The sequence below is a fragment of the Rattus norvegicus genome, chromosome 1 (genome assembly GCF_036323735.1).
Source record: "Rattus norvegicus strain BN/NHsdMcwi chromosome 1, GRCr8, whole genome shotgun sequence".
Lineage (NCBI taxonomy): Eukaryota > Metazoa > Chordata > Mammalia > Rodentia > Muridae > Rattus > Rattus norvegicus.
This window is the reverse complement of record NC_086019.1, coordinates 143,356,133-143,376,605: the sequence shown is the minus strand read 5'-3', so window position 1 is coordinate 143,376,605 and position 20,473 is coordinate 143,356,133. Positions and strand designations below refer to the sequence as shown.

General features: G+C 46.6%; 1 protein-coding gene and 1 long non-coding RNA gene across 2 annotated transcripts in view; one reads left to right on the top strand and one right to left on the bottom strand.

The window, feature by feature from the left end:
• Nucleotides 1–1,082, bottom strand: part of Zfp710 (zinc finger protein 710) — a 70,351-nt gene extending 69,269 nt beyond the window's left edge. The window contains exon 1 of the mRNA XM_008759507.4: nt 931–1,082. The gene's annotated coding sequence lies outside the window, so the exon portion shown is untranslated. The remainder of the gene's footprint in view (nt 1–930) is intronic.
• LOC134483743 (uncharacterized) lies at nt 880–10,255 on the top strand. The gene is made up of 2 exons (XR_010060626.1): nt 880–4,070; nt 4,252–10,255. It is a non-coding gene; the product is annotated as an uncharacterized LOC134483743 (long non-coding RNA).
• Nucleotides 10,256–20,473: the final 10,218 nt, after the last annotated feature.

The window sequence follows — 20,473 nt, the reverse complement described above, 5'->3', positions numbered from 1 at the left end:
GTTTGAAAATCGAGTCACGCCTTTTTCCTTCTTTTCTTTCTCTCCCTCTTTTTTTTTCCCCTCCTCTCAGCAGAAAAGGGGAACAAAGATTAACAAGCGGGGGAGAAGGGAGCGTCAGAACCTCGCATGGAAATGGGGGGGGGCTGTCCCTGCCAGGCACAAAGGGGGCTCGAGAGAACAGCCCCCCCAGGAAGTCTGGGGTGTCCTATCCCAAAGAAGAGCCAATGGGGTGGGGGTCCAGGGGAGCCCCTGAGTGCCCAGTCCTTCCGAAATACGGGCAGGGGCTGAGCCTGCCCCCTCCCCAGTCGGGTGGAAGCTGGGGGTGCTGTTCACTTAATATATTTTTTAAGTGGGCAGATGGGACTTAGAGCCAACGTCGCCGCAGAGCCCTGAACAGTAAAGAGCCTTTAAACAGCTGTTCGCTGAGCCCTGGACGGTCAGACTCGAGGGAACGGCTCCGGCTGCTATCGTCGGGCCCCGGGTGCGAATGGGGTTCAGAGGAGTTCGGGGCCCCTCGCGTCCTCCCCAAGCCCAGGGCCTAAGCTTGACCCCGGGGTGCACTGCTGGGGGGCGCCGAGGCGTGGTCGTTCGCTAAGGTCTGGGCCCTTGTGGCGCCCCGCGGTGCCCGGGGTTCGGCGTAGCCTGGCCTCCTCCCAACTCTGGGACAGGCCGGACACCCCGCCTCCAACCTCCCGGACACCCGCCACTCAGAGCTGCGCCGCTCTACTCCGACGCATGGGCGGGTACGGAGCCCGCGGACAGAGCCGGGCAGTGTCGCCACCAAGGGTCAATTATTCATGGGGCGCCTGGGCGTGCTCCCAAGACCAGCTCTGTCTTCGGCTTCTCCGGAGGAGTGGAGACAACACGGGGGAAAAGTTCCCAGAGCAAAGTTGGCCACATTTCTTATTTTCCCAAGTAAGTATTGAGCACCTGCTGGATGCCTGGCCCTTGGACTGGGGCTGCAGCTGGGCGAGAAACGTGAGGTCTCGGCAGGCCCAGACAAAGCGAGGGAAGCTGCGGCTCCGGACCAGGTCACCGAGCAGAAGGGAAGCCTGGATCCTCTCCCCTCCCTGCGCTCTTCCTTCCCCTTCCCTCCTTCCTCCGGGCTGCATCTCCTTGGCTCCACCCCTTCTCATCAATTCCTCCCACACTTCCCTGCTCTCCCTGGCTTTTCACTGGAGGGTCCCTTCTCCCAGCGAGGAGCAGATGCCGAGCCCCATTGTCTCTCCCCCAATGACTGCAGCCTCCCAGGGATAGGACCAGCCACTCCTTCCCCTCCCCCCAGCCCAAAGGCCTGGGTCTTTACTGACAGGCGCCCCAAGGCCACTGCCCCTCGCCCCACCCTACACCAGCTCACGGAGCTGTGAGCAATGACTCCAGTCACTCAGAACATGATTTATTTCTGGCAAGGAGTGAGAAAACAGAAGCCAGAGAGTTTGGTTCAGCAAGAAGGACCCGACCCCGTGATTTCAGGCTTAGCACACTGGGCCTCTAGTGACCCCAGCATCTTCACTACCCTTGCAGTAGGGAATGCAAGAAGCCACAGTTGTGTCATTACCTGCCCCTCTCCGGAACATGAAAACCATATTTCCCCCCAAAAAAGACAAAGTCCTCACTGACAGTCAAACAGTCATTCAACAACCATTTGCTACATGCCTGCTCTATGCCAGTTTCCCAGCCTGGTACTAAGGACCTAACCACCAGGGAGACCATCTCCTTGTTCTGGCTTTGCAAACTGGTAGAAGCCAGAGAGATTTGGGCCTCAGTCAGGCATCATAGTGCCAACACTTGGAAAGCTGAGGCAGGAGGATTGCCAGGAGTTTAAGGCAAGCAGGGACTACATAATTGAATATCAATCAGGTTGGCCAGGGCCACTATGGCAAGACCTTGTCTCAACAAAACTAAATAGAGGGAGGCACAGTTGTACATAGACTGTAATCGCAGCTTCTAGACGGTAGAGACAGGAAGAACAGAAGTTCAAGGCCAGCCCCAGCTATATAGCCAGTTCCAGGGTGGCAGGGGCCAGAGCCAGGTGTGGTGGCACAGGCCCTTAACCCCAGCACTTGCAGGGCAGAGGCAAGCAGATCTTTGTGAGTTAGCTAGCCTGGTCTACATAGTTCCTGGACAGCCTGGTTTCTACAGATCTTATCTCAAAACAACAAAAACTTGGGAGGGAACAATTTGCCTATAGGGCAAGAAGGGACATTCTTCTAGATTCAAGGAACCGTTTTAGAAGCCAGGCCTGGAAGTACATGCCTTCAATCCTGGCTCTGGGGAAATAGAGGCAGATGGAGCTCTGTGACTTTGAGGCATCCTAGTCTACATAAGGAGCCCCAAGCTAGCCAAGACTTTGTGGGGAAGTCCTGTTTTTAAAAAAGGAAGGAAGAAAGAGAAAAAACTTCAGGTACTTGGAGTAATATAGAATGCACACTAGGGAATGAGGGTGGTTGTGAGCACAGTTGGGGGACGGGGTTAGTGTCAAGGAAATAGTCAAAGTTTATTTCTTTTTTCTTGCCAGCTTCCTGCTCTTCCAAATGACTAACAGGAAATCACTTAGACCCAGTAGCCTGACATATAGAAACGGAGGTAATGAAGGTTGGGTGTGATGTTATATGCCTTTAACCCCAGCACTCCAAGACAGAATCAGGCATATCTTGGGAGTTTGTGGCCAGCCTGGTCTGCATAGCAAGTTCATTGGGGGTGGGGGGAGATGAATAAAAGCAAGTAAATAAAAGGACTGAGGCAGAAAGATAAAAGTTGAAGGCCAGCCTGGGCTACATATAGAGACCATGTCCCAAAATAAAATGTAAGAAAGAGGGCTGGAGGGGTTGGGGATTTAGCTCAGTGGTAGAGCACTTGCCTAGGAAGCGCAAGGCCCTGGGTTCGGTCCCCAGCTCCAAAAAAAAGAACCAAAAAAAAAAAAAAAAAAAAAAGAAAGAGGGTTGGGGATACAGTGGTAGAGCAACTAACCAGCATTCGTGAGCCACCAACATAAATAGCTAAGTTCAAGGCCAGCTTGGGGTACATAGTGAGGCCCTGTTTCAAACTATTGAGGAGAGGGGATAAAGTGTGTGTGGGAGAGAGATCTAGAGGTTCTAGAGTGTCTTGTGTGCAAATGGTCAGACTTATGTGCCAAGTTGGTCAGTGACCTCGTCTATAAGGTAGGGATGCAAATCCCTGCTTCCCAGTGTGCATGGAGGCCTAAAGGAGCCCACACCTTTTGTGCTATTTGGTACATAAGCACAACAGCACATAGTAGCTTTTATTCATTTCTACTGTGACATGGGGGAGTGGCAGGGAGGTGTCCTTACTGCCTAAAAATGAGAAGATGGGGTGAAACCAGAGTGACTCACAGGCTGCAAAGGTAAAGAACCAGCTGTGGCAGAAACATTCCTTCAATGGTGCCTTGTGTCCCAGTGGGTGGCTGGAATGGGGGACACCCACATCTGCTCCAAGGTGGCCAGGGTGTGTCATCTCAGAAGCATGACAGCCAGATCACTGGAGTTCTAGCCTGCCTGGGGAACACAGGAATCCGTGGTGGATGAGCCCTATGAAATCTGCATAGGCTCCTAAGAGCAGGGAAAGAAATGGACTCCAATCCACACAGGGTGGGAGGGGGCTCTTGAGTTCCCAGAGTCCAAGACTCTCTTCCAAGACTCTTGTCCTTTACCAGGGCCCTGATTCTGGGCACACGGAAGAGGAACGTCACAGCAGCAAAATGCTGGTGGACAGACGGTGATCCGAGGAGACGCCAGGGTTCCACTTCCTCCATTGTGGATATTACGCATTTCTGCAGTGTAGTTTATTTCATTGAAGTACTGGGATAGAATCCAGGGCTTCCTACGTGCCGAGAAAATATCTCCAGACCACCTTTCTCCTCTTTCCTCAGGTCCTTCCTCCCCCCTTCTCCAGGGTCTCAGGAAGCCCAGGCTGGTCACAAAGTTGAACTCCTGATCTTCTGACTTCCTGTCCCGAGTGCTAGGAATACAGGTGTCTGCCAATACACACCTGACATTTTCTTTCCTTCTTCATAGCACAAATACATTGGGAAAAAGTTGAGAATCAAATAGGTAAGACTAAAAACCCCACAGAGAGACATAATGTTTTAGTGTATAGTCGAAAGCATTTCATCTCCCCATATTTGCATATAATAAAATGACACAGAATAAATATTGTTAAATAACTAGTAATATATATAAATGTTAGCCTGGTATGGTGGCTCAGCTATTAAGGGGGCTTCTGCTCTTGTAGGACTCAAGTTTGATTCCCAGCACCCACATCTGGCAACTCACAACCACCTGCAACTCCAGCTCCCAGGGATCAGTGTCCTCCTCTTCTGGCTTCTGAGAGCACTGACATGTAGATGACATATACATTTAAAAAAAAAACTATACAGGAAAACAATTGTCATCAATGCATCCCCAACTCAAAAGGCACACATGCATTTACCATATACACATCTAAATAGATAAAAGTACAAGGAAGCAAATGTGATTTTTAGAAATGAATTTAACTCACTTTAACTCTAGGGTTGCCACCATTTTGGTCCAGTAATACGTTATAAATATCTTTTCTGTCTGTAAACACCCACAGTAACATTCACAACAGATCGCACTGTTTCATGGTATCTTTGTATACAAATTGTTGGGATATATGCAGATTTTCAATGTTATAAAACTGCTATGAGGCAGAAACAGTGTGGGTGTAAGTCTTTAATCCCAGCACTCGGGAGACAGAGACAGGCAGCTCTCTATGAGCTTGAGCCTGGCCTACAGAGTGAGTCCAGGACCAAGGCTATGCAAAAGAAACCCTGTCTTTAAAAACAACAACAAAACCAAACAGCCAAAAAGAAACTGCTGATAAACTTTTTTATTTTGCTATTGTTTCTGTTTTTAAAAAGCTACAATTAGCCTTTATTTTCGTTTTGGAATTGATTGATTTATTTTGTTGGGGTGTGTGCATGCCACGGTCTTCTACCATGTAGGTCCCTGGGATGGAACTCTGGACCTCAGGCTTGGCTGCAGTCCCCTCTTATCTGCTGAGCTATATCATCAGCCCTAGTGTGTCTTTTGAAACAAGGTTTTACTATGTGTCTTGGGCTGGCCTTGAACCCACTCTGGCCTGGAACTCTCAAGATCCTCCTGCCTCTGCTGGAATAAGAAGCATTAGACATTTTTTGTACTGTCTTTTGTGCCAGGCTTGCACTGCACTGTATCATAACTAAGTCAGAATTTGCAGATGAGGCATCTTATGGGGTTTTCAGTGCATGGCCTGGTTCATAGGAGCAGGGTCCCTCAGGATCTTCTCTGTCTTTGTCTCTGTCTCTGTCTCTTTCTCTCAGATGGGTTTCATCTAATCCAGGCTGGTCTCGTACTTGCTTTATAGCTAAGGATAACCTTGAAATCTGAATCTTTCTGCCGCTGCCTCTCGAGTCCTTCCGGGATCCCGAGTAGCTTCGCACCACCTTTCTTACCTATTACCTCCCTGAGAGAACCTGTCTGGGCAGATGCCTCACCTTCTACACTGACAGTAACCAAAATAATTAATGTTCATTGCTTGGAGTTGCTGGAAAGAATGAAATTTAGCAACTAGAGACAGAAAACACCAGACACTGTGTCTTGTAAATTGTAAAGCTCCTTGGTGTCAGGCCATCCCAGTGAGGGCCAAGCTCAGGTGTTACTGTTTAGCTAAACACCCTCCCTGATTTACTGTAAGCAGAGGAGAATCTTCCAGATTGACACTAGAGAGGGATCAGTGACACATGTAGGCCCCTTTCCAGCATTTTGGAAGCCCCGAAGTGGTCTCCCCTAGGTAAAATTTGAAGGTAGGTGTGTTTTAAGGTTCATGAATCAAAAAAAAAAAATTTTTTTTTTTTTAATGAATCCTCACTTTCCTTATGGGTCTTGTGTAAGCCAAGAAAAGAGATGGAGTGCACCCCTCCCTCGCCCCTGATTCCACTGACATCCACTAGAGTGATCCTATGGGGAAATTAATTGGTGCTTATTTAGTAAGACCCGTGTCTCTTGCCAGATGCTCTTGACCCAGCACTGGAAAGGCGGAGGCAGAAGAATCTCTGAGTTCAAGGCTAGCCTGGCCTACACAGTCTTTTTTTTTTTTTTTTTTTTTTCTTCCGGAGCTGGGGACCGAACCCAGGGCCTTGTGCTTGCTAGGCAAGCACTCTACCACTGAGCTAAATCCCCAACCCCCTACACAGTCTCAAAATAAAAAAAAAAATAATAATAAAAAAAAAAAAAACCAACAACAACAAAAAAACCAAACCAAAACAACAACAAAACAAAACAAAAGAAACCAAGACCAGTGTCTTCCATAGGACAAGCCAATGGAGACTTTTAGAGGATATCAGCAGTATCTAATTGTAATATCTAATATTCCATGTTTTCTTAGTTTTTGTTTTTTCTAGGCAGATGTTTCTCTGTGTAGTCCTGGCTATCCTGGAACTCACTCTATAGATCAGGCTTGAACTCCAGAGAACCACCTGCCTTAGCTACATGGTGAGTTTGCAGCCAGCCTGTGAGTCTCTGTTTTCCTTCTCCTCTCTCCCAGAAAGAAAAAGAAAACTAACAAAGTCAGTTGTGGTGCTGTGACGCATGTCTGTAAATCCCAGTATAGTGGGAGTGGGAGACTGGAGAACTAGGAGCTCAAGGTCACCCTCAGGTACAGAGTGAGTTTGAAGCTAGCTAGCTAACCTGAGCTAACTTCACACCCCACCCCACCCCCCAGAAAAAGAGGAAGAAACATTTGCCACAGAAAAGTTTCATAATGGCAATAAGCAGGCAACGGCCGGCTTCCTTAAACAAATGAGTAATATGTAAAGAAGACCATGATTACATTAATTAATGTGGGAGGGTAGGTTGATGGGAAGAAGCTGGGTCCATAGTTTTATATTACAGATTAAGGGCAGTTTGGGCTGGAGAGACGGCTCAGTGCTAAAATCAATACCGATTTTTATTCTAGATAGGACTTCTCTGTGTAACCTTGGCTGTCCTGGAGCTTGCTCTGAAGACTAGGCTAGCCTTGAACTCACAGAGATCTGTCAGCCTCTGCCCCTGGAGTGCTGGAATTAAAAGTGTGCGCCACCATGTCCAGTTTAAAACTATATTTTAAAAGGGAAAGTTCAATGGTTCTACCTCTTGGTTTTTGTTTTTTGTTTTTGTTTTTTTTTTGTAAGTCTAGTTCTAGAATTTTTTTTAAAGATTTATTTATTTTTATTTATGAGTACACTGCAGCTGTCTTCAGACACACCAGAAGAGGGCATCGGATCCCATTACAGATGGTTGTGAGCCACCATGTGGTTGCTGGGAATTGAACTCAGGACCTCTGGAAGAGCAGTCAGTGCTCCTAACCACTGAGCCATCTCTCTAGCCCTAGTTCTAGAATTTTTATTTTATTTTTTTTCATAACATGGGAATTGAACCTGGAGTTCTGCACATGCTGGGTAAGAACCTGATCACTATGCTAGGTCCTGAGCCCTCTCTTTGCTTTAATTAAAAAAATTATGTATATATGTACGTGGGAGCCTGTATGTCTGTATACCATGTGTGTCCAGTGCCCAAGGAGGCCAGAAGGAGGCATGGAGCCCTAGGCTTAGAGCTAGAAGAGGCTGTGAGCCACCTTGTGAGTGCTGGGAGTTGACCCTGGGTCCTCTGGAAGAGCAGCCAGTGGTCTTAACTGCTGAGCCATCTCTCCAGCACTTTCTGCTTTTGATTGTGTTTATTTTTTAAGATTTTATTTTCTCTCTGTGTGTGTCTGAGTGTTTGAAGGGGCACCACGTGTGCAAATGTTTGTGGAGACTAAAAGAGGACTTCAGATCTCCTGGAACTGGAGTTATAGGCTGTTGTGAGCTGCCCGACATGGGTGCTGGGAGCCGGCCCTCTGGAGGAGTAAGCATTTTTAACTGCTGAATCATCTCTTCAACCCCTTGCTTTTAAATCTTCAGATATCATGCTAAGTTACCCAGGATGCCCTTGAATTCCCTCTGTATCCTAGGCTGTTCTTGTTCTGCCTCTGCTCTCTAACAGCTCGCATTATAGTCCCACAGTACCAGGCCCTGAAAGTTCTAGAAGTCAGAGAGAAGAATTCAGTCTTCCTAGTAGGAATGTTTACCGAAGTGTTTAGTATGTTAGCAAAAATGGAGAATAAAAAACGAGAACTGAAGGAAGAAAGGAACCCACAATTTGGGCATGCCAGGCAAACGCTCTGCCATTTAGTGAGTCATGCCCTTAATGGTCAAGGTTTAAAAAATGCTTCAGAGTGGAGAACGTTCCTAACACCCCTAAGAAGATAGTAAATTTTACATAAATCAGAATCACATATTTGTAAGTTTGTGTATACATGTATCTTACAAATCTTATATGTATTTTTCTATGTAAGAAAATGTACTTTAAAAAGTTATTTCCTGGGGCTGGGGATTTAGCTCAGTGGTAGAGCGCTTACCTAGGAAGCACAAGGCCCTGGGTTCGGTCCCCAGCTCCGGGAAAAAAAAAAAAAAAAGAACCAAAAAAAAAAAAGTTATTTCCTGCTGGGCAGTGGTGACACAACTCCAAGCCCAAAACTCAGGAGGCAGAGGCAAGTGGATCTTGGATTTCCAGGCCCCTCTGGTCCTCAGAGTGAGTTCCAGGACAGCCAGGGCTACCCAGAGAAACTCTGTCTCAAGACAACAGCAACAAAAATATATTGTCTTAGTTACCTTCTTATTGCTATGATAAGACATCATGACCAAGGCAACTTATAAAAGTGTTTAATCTGGGGTTTATGCTTTGGTTTCAGAGGATTAGAGTCTGTAGCCATCATGGAGGGGAGCAGGGTGGCAGGCAGGCAGGCAGGCAGGCCCTGGAACAGCGGGTGAGCGCTTACATCACGATCAAATTGAGGCAGAGAGAACTAATTGAGAAACCTCAAAGCCCAGCCCTGTGACATTCCTCCTTCAACAAGGCCATGCCTCCTAATTCTTCCCAGTTTCACCAACTGGGAAGCAAGCATCCAAATATATGTGTTCATGGGTTTATTCTCGCTATGTTGTTCCCATTTTTCCGGCCCCATGGCTCAGTGTGTGAGAGCTCTTGCTGCCAAGTCTCACTAACCGTGTTCCATCCCAGGACCCACACGGTGGAAGGAGAGGACTAACCCGTCCTCATATCTATACACACACACACATATATGCAAGATAAATAAATAATAAGTAGAATTTTAAAAAGTTGTCAGTTACTTCTATTCATTTTATAAGTGTGTTTTTAATTTATTTAAAAAATATTTCATTTGTTTGTGGTTGGTTTGGTTTTTGTTTTTTTGAGACAGGGTTTCACTGTGTAGCCCTGGCTGTCTTGGAACTCTGTAGATCTTACTGGACTCGAACTCGTAGATCTGCCTGCCTCTGCCTCTCAAGAGCTGGGATTAAAGGCCCAGTTTACTTAATTTACTTGTAATTGTGTGTGTGTGTGTACTCTGAGTTCAGATCTTCCAGATCCCCGGAGAACTGAACACAAGTCCTGTAAGAACAGCAAGTGCTCTCAATGACAGGGCTGTCTTTCCAGCCCTTTGTTTTCTGTTATAGAGGATTTGTCAGATTTCTTTTTTTTTTTTTTTTTTTTTGGTTCTTTTTTTCGGAGCTGGGGACCGAACCCAGGGCCTTGCGCTTCCTAGGTAAGCGCTCTACCACTGAGCTAAATCCCCAGCCCCGTCAGATTTCTTTAATGAGCAGACATTTTTCCTCTTTCTTGAACAAGCTGTATTTCTCCCCTCCCACGTTTAGCTTTGCTAAAACATCTAACATCTGGTAGGTAAAGACTGCACACAACTCTTGTATGAAGCTTGGTATGTTTGCAAATGTGTGTGCCACAGGTCACGTCACAGCAGTCAAGGTGATTTACAAGTACATCTCTCCTTTCCAGAACTTTCCTTGTGTTCTTGTTTTGCTTTAATGGTCATTATTTTTGTTTTCATGTTTCATTGCTCTGAAACAACTATTTGGATATTTAGAAAACCAGGCATAAGCTTCTTTTGCATTCTCCTGCTGGTGGCAAAGGCATCCTGCAGACCCTTCTTTTGCATTCTCCTGTTGGTGGCAAAGGCATCCTGCAGACCCTTCAGGGAGCTTCCAGTTTGTGGGAGAAGCCGCCGGCAAATAGGGGTTATGTTGTATTTGGAGAACTGGGCGGAAAGAGGAACCAGCCCTCTGGTTGCTGATTTAAGCTCTGGATGGAATAGAGTATCTATTGTGGAAGTGTATTGTGCAAAAGAGAAAGGAGCTTTTTGTGAAGAGAGATAAAGAGGTTGTGGGGTGGGAGGGGGGAGGGGAGGAGAGGAGGAGGAGGAGACAGGGCTGGCAGATAGTCCTGGAAGGGGCCTGACAAATAACCAGCCAGTGGGCAGACTTCAATCAGGACACCCATCCGAATGTCCCAGCAGGGGACCTCTAAAGAGGTTAAAACCTGGGTCTGTGAGTCCAGGCCCAGCCCTGTACTCAATGTCACCTTCTTTTTTTTCTTCTTTTTTTCGGAGCTGGGGACCGAACCCAGGGCCTTGTGCTTGCTAGGCAAGCGCTCTACCACTGAGCTAAATCCCCAACCTCAATGTCACCTTCTTATGGGTTCAGTAAATAGTTATTGTTCTTGAAGATCCTGGCAAGCTTGAGTAAGCCCTGTGTTTAAGATCATTCCTTTGAATTTCACTTAAGCAATTCATTCAGTAATCAGTCTGAAGATTCGGGCCTGGCTGCTCACACGGATAAACCTAGCGATTAGGAGGCTGAGGCAGGAAGATTGCTGTGCATTCCAGGCCAGCCTGGGCCACAAGGCAAATTCAGGGAGAGGGGCGTGCGTGGGGGTGGGGGTGGGGGTGGGGATGGGGGGTGGAGCCAGGGAGAGGAGGCAGCAGGCAAACCGCCACTGTTATAAGAATAGGAGCCTGAGCCACGTGTGGTGGAGCACGTCTTAAATCTCAGCACCTGGAGGCAGAGGCGCAGAGGCAGAGGCAGAGGCAGAGGGAGAGGGAGAGGCAGAGGCAGAGGGAGAGGGAGAGGGAGAGGCAGAGGCAGAGGCAGAGGCAGAGGCAGAGGCAGAGGCAGAGGCAGAGGCAGAGGCAGAGGCGGAGGCAGAGGCAGAGGAGGCAGAGGCAGAGGAGGCAGAGGCAGAGGAGGCAGAGGCAGAGGAGGCAGAGGCAGAGGAGGCAGAGGCAGAGGCAGTGGCAGGCAGACAGATCTCTGCGCTCCAGGCCAGCCTGATCTACCGAGTGAATTCCAAGACAGGGAAATCCAGGGAGGGGTTCTCTGGGTGTATGTGTCCTATTTAGTTTTGTCTGTGGTTTTTTAATTCTTTGTTTGGTTTCGAGGCAGTTTCACTATGTAGACCTGGCTGGCTTTGAACTTGAAAAGACCCTGCTGTCTTTCACCCCAGTGATTGTTCTGCCTCTGCCCATTGATGCTGTCTGTTTTGAGACAGGACTCACTAGGTAGCACTCACGGGATTCACTGGAACTCCTGTGAAGACCCAGCTAACCTCAAACCCACAGAAATCCACACTCCTCTCCCTTCGGGGTAGTGCTGGAATTAAAGGCATAAGTCAGGGCTGGAGAGATGGCTCAACAGTTAGGACACTGGCTGGGAAGATGGCTCAGTGGTTAAGAGCACTGGCTGCTCTTCCAGAGGTTTGAGTTCAAATCCCCACAACCACATGGTGGCTCACAACCATCTGTAATGGGATCTGATGCCCTCTTCTGGTGTGTCTGAAGACAGCTACAGTGTACTCATATAATAAATCTTTTTTAAAAAGGCATGTGTCTGACCTGTGGATCCTTCCAATAATAAATTCTCTTTTGTAATCAAGTTTTCTTCTACTATCTAGTAGAGGGTTTTGGTTTTTTTTCCTCCTTTTGTCTTTGATGTTTCTTTTGAGACAGGGTCTCTGACAATCCAGGTTATCTGTCCTCAAGTATGGAATGCCATGCCCCTGTCCTTGCAATTTATGTATTTGTTTATAGTCCTGGAGATTGAACCCAGGGCCTCACTCCATCAGGCCTTGAGACATAACCCTCAGCCTAAGGGCAAGGTTTCACCTGATTTGGAATTGGAGCTATGACAGCAGGCCTCTCGGCAGGCAGTGGATGGAGTCTAGCTGAAGCTAAATGGAAACGCCTTTTGTTTGTTGTTACAGTTCTGGTTTTGTTTGTAGCTGCTTTGAGACAGTTTCTCCTTAGAGTGTCTAACACAAAATAACAAAACACAAAGAAAGCTTGCTTCACCTAGGAAGATTGGAGGGGTCTTTATAGAGAAAGATTGGGGGGGGGGGTCTTTTCTGCAGGAAGATGTGGGAAGCAACTAATTTGACCTTCAAAAGTTCACTTCCCATTCAGTAGAATCCCAGCTCCCAGCATGCATCAGCCTATGTCCCTCCGTTATCAAGATCAGTTCCTCTGGAAACTTACTTCCTGTTCCCATTTCACTCTTCTTTCCAACTTCCTCTAGCCAGCTCGGTGTTGGCTCCACCCTTAAGTTACCCAGACAATTTTTCTGGAGCTGAAACATAGTTTTTTTTTTTTTTTTTTTTTTGGTTCTTTTTTTTCGGAGCTGGGGACCGAACCCAGGGCCTTGTGCTTCCTAGGTAAGCGCTCTACCACTGAGCTAAATCCCCAGCCCCTCCCTTTTTTTTTTGTTTTGTTTTGTTTTTTTTGGAAACATAGTTTTAAACAAAGATCTTATTTTTTCACCACAGGGGAAAAAAAATCCCAATAAATTTGAAAATGCAGATGTGAATCTGAAGCCCATTCCCTGTTCCCAAAATGGTACGACTGGAAATTAGTGCTAGGAACCACTTATTGGGGATTCTCTGAGGTAGCTCTGGAATAAAAGAAAGAAATCAAAAATAAAGTATCAATTTAGAGGACAGCACAATTTCTCTGGCCATATCTCCCTGAATGTATCCGATTTCCTCTAGTCTCGGAAGCTAAGCAGGGCCAGCCCTGGTCGGTCCAAAGATGGGAGTAAACAGAGAAAAACAAAAGAATCTCAATATATATTTATATATTTGTATATATATATAGTGTATATATACATATTTATATGTGAATGTGTATGGCTCAGTGGTTAAGAGCACTCACAGTTCTTGCAGAGGACCCAGTTTTGATTCCCATCACCTACATGGTGGTCACAACCATCTGTAATTCCAGTTCCAGGGGATCAGACACCCCCTTCTTATCTCTTCAGGCACTGAGCATGCATGTGGTGCACATACATACATGCAGGAAAAAAATCCACACATAAAATAATTTTTTTTAAAGTACATATTGGGGCTAGAGAGATGGTTCAGATGGTTCAGATGGTTAAGAACACTGACTGCTCTTCCTGAGTTCAAATCCCAGCAACCACATGGTGGCTCACAACCAGCTGTAATGGGATCTGATGTCCTCTTCTGGTTTGTCTGAAGACAGCTATAGTGTACTTATATAAATAAATCTTTAAAATATAAAATGACTCAGCAGTTAAGAGCACTGGTGGAGGGGTTGGGATTTAGCTCAGTGGTAGAGCACTTGCCTAGCAAGCGCAAGGCCCTGGGTTTGGTCCCATAGCACTGGTGGCTATTCCAGAGGAACCACATGGTGGCCAACAACCATCTGTAAGTACCGTTCCAGGAGGTCCAGCGCCCTCTTCTGGCCTCTTTGGGCATTGTGTACAGGTGGTGCACAGATTTAAATGCACCCATGTACACATAAAATAAAAATAATACATATAACATTTTTAAAAGAATCGAGGGCAACCCTGATTGCATAGAGTTTAGGCCAACCTGGTCCTCATGAGGCCTTGTCTCAAGAAAAAAAAAAGACAAAGAGAATAAGTTAGAAAAATTAATTTATTAAAAAGCAAGCTGAGCGTGATGGCTCATGCTGTTATCCCAGCCCTTGAGAGGTAGCAACAGCAGGATCAGAAGAAGTTCAAGCCAGCTTGTTCAACTTCAGATCCTGTGTCAAAATAGATGAGAGCAGGGAGAGGCAAAGGAGGAGGAAGAGGACGAGAGGAAGGGAGAGGGGGAGGAAGGGGAGGAGGAGCGGGGAGGAAGAAGAAAATAGAAAGGAGTAGAATGAATACCTTTGCCCTTGGGCTTTGTTTTTGTAAAAGACAAAGTCTAGTTAATGCAGGACTTAAGAGAAGGGGTAGGTAGAATAGCGAAGAGAAAGAAGTTTAAGAAGAACTAACTTTGACAGCACACATCCGTAACCCCAACTCAGGAGGGTGAGGCAGGAGAATGTCAAGAGCCAGGCAGGCCTGGGCTACACTGGGAGAGGCTTTCTCAGAATAAAATAAAAATTAGAGGTTTTGTGCTTTGGATCAAAAAACATGCTCGCTCTCAGGACCCCTGAAGCCAGCCAGCAGTGCCGTTCCGGGAACCTGGAGCCTGGAGCCGGGCTGGCAGAGGTGGGTTTGAACTGCAGCCATGCCCTGCTTCAGGCTCCATCCTCTCTCACTCTGCCAAGATGTGACTGGCTGTCCCCACGCACTTCCCCTCGGTGGAAATCTCCTCTGCCTTTCAGCACATGGCAGACTAACCTTACAGGACCAGGAATCTTAACCAATCCTCCCTCCCTCCAGTCACTTCGGTCCTGTAAATTGTGTGAAAGGTAACCAACTCAAAACACTATCAGGCCGGCTCTGGTACCTTTAATTCCAGCCCTTGGGAGGCAGAGGCAGGAAGAATCTCTGTAAGTTTGAGGCCAGCCTGGTGTGTAGATCAAGTTCCAAGACAGCCAAGAAACCCTGTCTTGAAACAAACAACCCCTCAACCAAACAGAGAAAGAAACAAAATGGTCTTATTACATAGTTGTAATTTTTGGCTGCTGAATTCTCCTGCTCTACAGAACTGGTGGGGCAGGCAAGAGGCACTTAAATGAAAGTTTGGGGCAGTAGAGCTCAGTGGTAGAGCCCTTGCCTAGCACTTGCTTCCTAGCTCTGCAAACACTGTTTTGGGGAATTAACTGAGGGAGAATTTAACAAAGGTGTTACAAGCACTGATTTCTCAAAACTCTTGGTTCAGAACATCGGGACTAGAAAAAAGGATGTCTTTTAAAAGGTTCAAGGCAAAAGTGGACCATTTCTTTTTATATAGATCAATTAGAATAGAGATAATTTTTTTCACATGAAGAAAACTAGACTCCCCCGCCCCCACCCCACAGAGGGACATGAGACTAGCTGAGGCCAGCAGAATGGGACAGCGCTTTACAACACTTGTTGCTTTTTATAAAGGACCAGGTTTGATTTTCACAACTGCAGAGGCTCTGACGCCTGCCTTCCTCTGACCTCTGAGGGCACCATGCATCTGTATAGTTCATATGCATACATTGGGGCAAAATATACACATAAATAAAATACATCTGAAAAATGTAAAGAAGGGCTGGAGAGATGGCTCAGTGGTTAAGAGCACTGACTGCTCTTTCAGAGGTCCTGAGTTCAAATCCCAGCAACCACATGGTGGCTCACAACCATCTATAATGAGATCTGATGCCCTCTTCTGGTGTGTCTGAAGACAGCGTACTCACATAAAATAAATAAAGAGACCTCTTTTTTAAATTGTAAAGAAAAGAGAAAGAGCCGAAGCCAGTGAGGTGGACATCAGGTAAAGGTGCTTGCTCCAAAACCTGAAGACTTGATTTCCATCTGGGGAACTCATGTGAAGGTGAAGCATTATCTTTTGACTTTCATATGCACGTGGTATATGCACTGGCAAACATCACACATGCATCATGCACACAGACACACATGCAGACACACATTCAAACACTATCATCATCACAACCATCATCATCACCATCATCACCACCATCATCATCACCACCATCATCATTCCCCACCCTTATTATCATCAATGAAAATGAAAAACTAAGGTGAGTCACAATCTAGGAAAACCTGATGTGAGCATCCGGCCTTCACACACAAATACTCACACATGCAAATGTACCTGCATGCACACACCCACAGGAATGGCACCTACACCATATATACACACATAAACACAGAGCAAGGCACGGTGGCAAACATCTGTAATCCCGGCATACGGAGGCAGGAGGATCAGAAGTCCGAAGTTGTTTTAGGAAATACAATGAGTTCAAGGCCAACCTGGGCTACATGAGGTCCTGCTCTAAATGAAAGGGATTGACGAATGGGAGTAGAGTATGCATTTAGCATGTGAGAAGCCCGAGGTTTGGTCTCCATAACCCATCCCCCACAAAAAGCTAACTCCAGGGCCTCACGATGCCATTAAAGTTAACTTGACATGTCATGGAGGCACCAGGACAGCGACAGAGTGTTATGTTTGAATTCTTTGGGGTTTCCAGGCAGGCTGACACATACCTGTATCCTACTCAAGAGACCGAGGGAGCAGCTCCTTTGTGCTCTCAGCTCATGGTCAACCTGGGCACTAGAATGAGAACCCCATTTCCAAATTAAACGAAGACCTCCCCTTCGCTTTTCTCCTCTGGAGACAAGGTCTCCTGTAGCCCTGTCTGGTGGAAAGTGCTGTGGAGCTGGGATGACCTTGAACTTCTGATCCTCCTGGTTTCTACCCCTCCCCAACTCCACCCATCCTCCCCACCTCTGTACTGGGATTACCTACCACATCTGATTTATTCAGCACTGGGAAATCAAAATTGGGGCTTCATTCTTGCTAGGCAAGTCCTTCAGCAGGTACATACACACAGCACCCTTCCCTCTTCAGTTAGCCTCTCAGCACACGACGCTGGTTCCTCACAGCCAAGGCAACCCTTTCCCTCAACCCCTCAAGTGCTGGGATTACAAGGGTGTGCTCCCACACCTGGCTTCCATCCCCAAACCAACTGAAACAAAGCAAAGTACAACACACACACACACACACAGAGAGAGAGAGAGAGAGAGAGAGAGAGAGGAGAGGAAGAGGAAGAGAGAGAAAGAGAGAGAGCGCGAGCGCTTGAGCTAACTAGCTGGCAAATTATGGGAAAAAATTTGTACCTTGCATAATACACCAAGTAAATTCCATTCACACTAAATAATCATATTTAACTATGGACATGTGATAAATCAAAGAAAATAGCCAGCAGCGCTAGCTCATACTTTTAATCCCAACACTCAGGAGGCAGAGGCAGGTGAATCTCTGGGAGTTGAGGGCCAGCCTGGTCTACAGATCAAGTTCAAGTTCTAGGACAGCTAGGAGTACACAGACAAAAAAATACTGTCTCAAACAACCAAAAAAGAAGAAAAAGGAGGAGGAAGAGGAAGAAAGAAAAAAGAAATAAAGGAAGAAAGGAAGGAAGGAGGAGAGAGAGAGAGAGAGAGAGAGAGAGAGAGAGAGAGAATAGATATTTTTCAGGAGCCAGGTGAATGAAGCAATAGCTTTTGAAGCTCAGAGTTTATGGAAATCAAAAGGGAAGAGGGTATTAGTCAAGCTCAACAATTCTAAGAAAATAGAGGGAATTAGAGCTTCTCTGGAACTGGTGTTGTGACTGTAAGAGTGCTAGGCACCAAACTTGGGTCTTTTACCAGAGCAGCAAGTGCTCTTAACAGCTGAGCCGTCTTCTGGCCTCAGACAACATATATTTAAACAACAGATAAAAAGGTGAGCTGGGGTGGAGGCCATGGGAGGAGAGTTCAAGGTTGACCTGGGGCTTCAGTAGGCCTGTCTAAAAGGAAAGAAAGACAATATTCTCATCGACAATAAAAATGTGGCCGGCATACACCTACAATCCTAGGAAGACAAAGGAGGGAGGGCCAGGAGTGTAAGACCAGACTTGGCTACTCGATATCCTATCTCAAAAAAATCTAAAAAGGGAGGAGGAGGAAGAGGGAGGAGAAAGTGGAAGAGTAAGAGGAGGCAGGGGAGTGTACATGGGTGTGCTGATGCAGACTTGTAACCTCAGGGCTTGTGGTTAGAGGCCGAGGACAGCTGGCAGGTTACAGATGAATTTGGGGCCACCCTAAGCTACATGAAACTCTGTCTCAAAAGCCCAGAAGAAAAAGGGGCAAGACAAACAGAAAGGCAGACTACCTTAAATATTTTTAAAACTATTTTTATTAGATGCATAATAATTATATTATAAAAATAAATTATTTTTTATTTATTAGATGTATGTTATATCATATATATAATTTTAAAAATACCCAAAAGACAGGTTACTCAAGAGAAAATTCCAGAAAATAAAAATACAGAAAATGTCTTACTCTAGGTCATTTAGATTAGTTCCAGCACTCTGGGAAGCAGAGGCTGGCAGATCTCTCTGAGATTGAGACTAGCCTGGTCAACAAATCAAGTTCTGGGACAGCCAGGACTATTACATTAAAAAAACAAAACCCTTTCTCAACACCCACCCCCAATAAAATAAAAGTGTGAGTGAATGCAAGCTCAAGAGAAGCTGTAACTATTTGCTTTCCCCTCCCTCCCACCTCCCATCTGGGCCATAGAACCCACCATACCTGGGAAATGCTCCCACAACAGAGAGGAGAGGCAAGGGGACAGTGGCAGAGGGAGTCCCCTACCCACATCTTTCTAAATAGAGAAGCCACTAGGGCTGTGGTTGTTCCTCCTGTAGCCTGCCCTTCATTTTCCTGGCCTTCCTGTAACGGGGTGCACTGGAGAACCGCAGGCAAAACTCTGGGTTCTTCGTCTAGTACCCCCAGACAAGTGTTGCCCCCAGGAAAAGATTGACCTTGTAGCCTCCTTGATAACCAGAGGGCATGAAGGGAAGATGAGTCTTGGGATTTGCTTACTTAGGTATTCATTCATTCATTCACTCATTCATTCATTCATTCATTCATTCATTCATTCATTCATCTCATGTCTGTCAAACTGGCCTTAAACTACTGATCATCAGCGTCTGGAGTGCTGGGATTATAGGGGTGCACCACAAAGCCTGGCTGAAAAATGGGGTTTTAGAAAATTGTGTGCGTGTGCGTGTGTGCGTGTGTGTGTGTGTGTGTGTGTGTGTGTGTGTGTGTGTGTGTGTGTGTGTGTATACAAACACCAGGGCACACAAGTTCCACAGTGTGTGAAGAAAACCTTCTGAAGTTGATTCTGTCTTTCCACCACGTGGGTTCCAGGCATCTCAGTGATGTTGTCAGGTGTGGCAGTAAACACCTTTACCTGCCGAGCCACCGAGCCAGCCTGACAAGTCAGTTTGCAGTGAGGTGTAAGCCCTGGGGACTGGCACCTTCTCTTAGGCTGCACAGATTCTTACTGTTTACTCACACAGAAGAGAGCGAACAGACTGCAGAAGGCTCAACTCTCCATTTTCAGTCAACCAGGATCTAAACCCCAGATCCACCTACTATCGGCAAGACGGAAATCACAGAGCCTCTTGAATTCTGTTTCTCTTTCTAAAGGTCTGTTAAGAACAGAGTTCCTCGGGGTTGGGGATTTAGCTCAGCAGTAGAGCGCTTGCCTAGCAAGCGCAAGGCCCTGGGTTCGGTCCCCAGCTCCGGAAAAAAAAAAAAAAAAAAAAAAAAAAAAAAGAACAAAGTCCCTCAAGAGCTGCTACATTAAAGGCTTAGGCACCACACAGGTCTTGCTACCAGAGGAGAGCTGGCATTCTCCAGTGGCCTGCCTTAGCAGTGGTTAAGAACTCACTGTGTGGTTCATGGTTGCCAGCCTACTTCACCTGCATACTCTCCAGATCCCCAGCCTCTGCCAGCTTCTGCGCCAAGCCTGCCTCACGCTGGGCTTCATCCAATAGTCCCAGTGACCATCCAGAACCAACTGAAAGCCTGACTCACTCTCTCCATCATCTCCATGCTCTTCAGCCTCCAGGACTAATGGTTGTCTCCCCCTTGAAGCTGTAGCCCAAGTGAGACCCACTCTGCTTCTCAGCCAGGGTCAGGCCACATTTCCCTCCTCCCTTTAACAGCCTGGAACTATTTTAAGTACGTGCTCTGAACTCAGACTCCCGTCTCTCTTTTCTTTACTTATTTTTTTTTTTTTTTTGGTTCTTTTTTTCCGAGCTGGGGACCGAACCCAGGGCCTTGCGCTTCCTAGGTAAGCGCTCTACCACTGAGCTAAATCCCCAGCCCCTCTTTACTTATTTTTGATAGCTTCAAGCAGTCCAGGTTGGCCTTGAACTTCTGATCTTTCTGTCCCCATCTCCCAAGTGCTGGATGACAGATATGAGCCACCTGTTTTTGTGGTGCTGGGGACTGTACATGCTAGGCAAATGTCCTACCAACCGAGCCACCACCCCAGCCCTAGACTCAAGCTTGTGCAAACATCCTCTCAGGGCTCGGTGAGCACAGTGCCTGCTATGTAAGCATGAAGCTCTGCTTCAGATCCCAGCACCCATGTTACAGCTGGCTGGACAAAATAGTGCTGGTCCATCCCTCCAGGACTGGGATGCTATCAAGATATCAAGAGCTACCCAAAACTGTTAGCTCCAGCTTCAGCAAGAGACTCTGTTTAAAAAAAAAAAAGTTGGAGAGAGATAGGGGAAGATATCCCAAGTCAGTTCCACAGGGGAA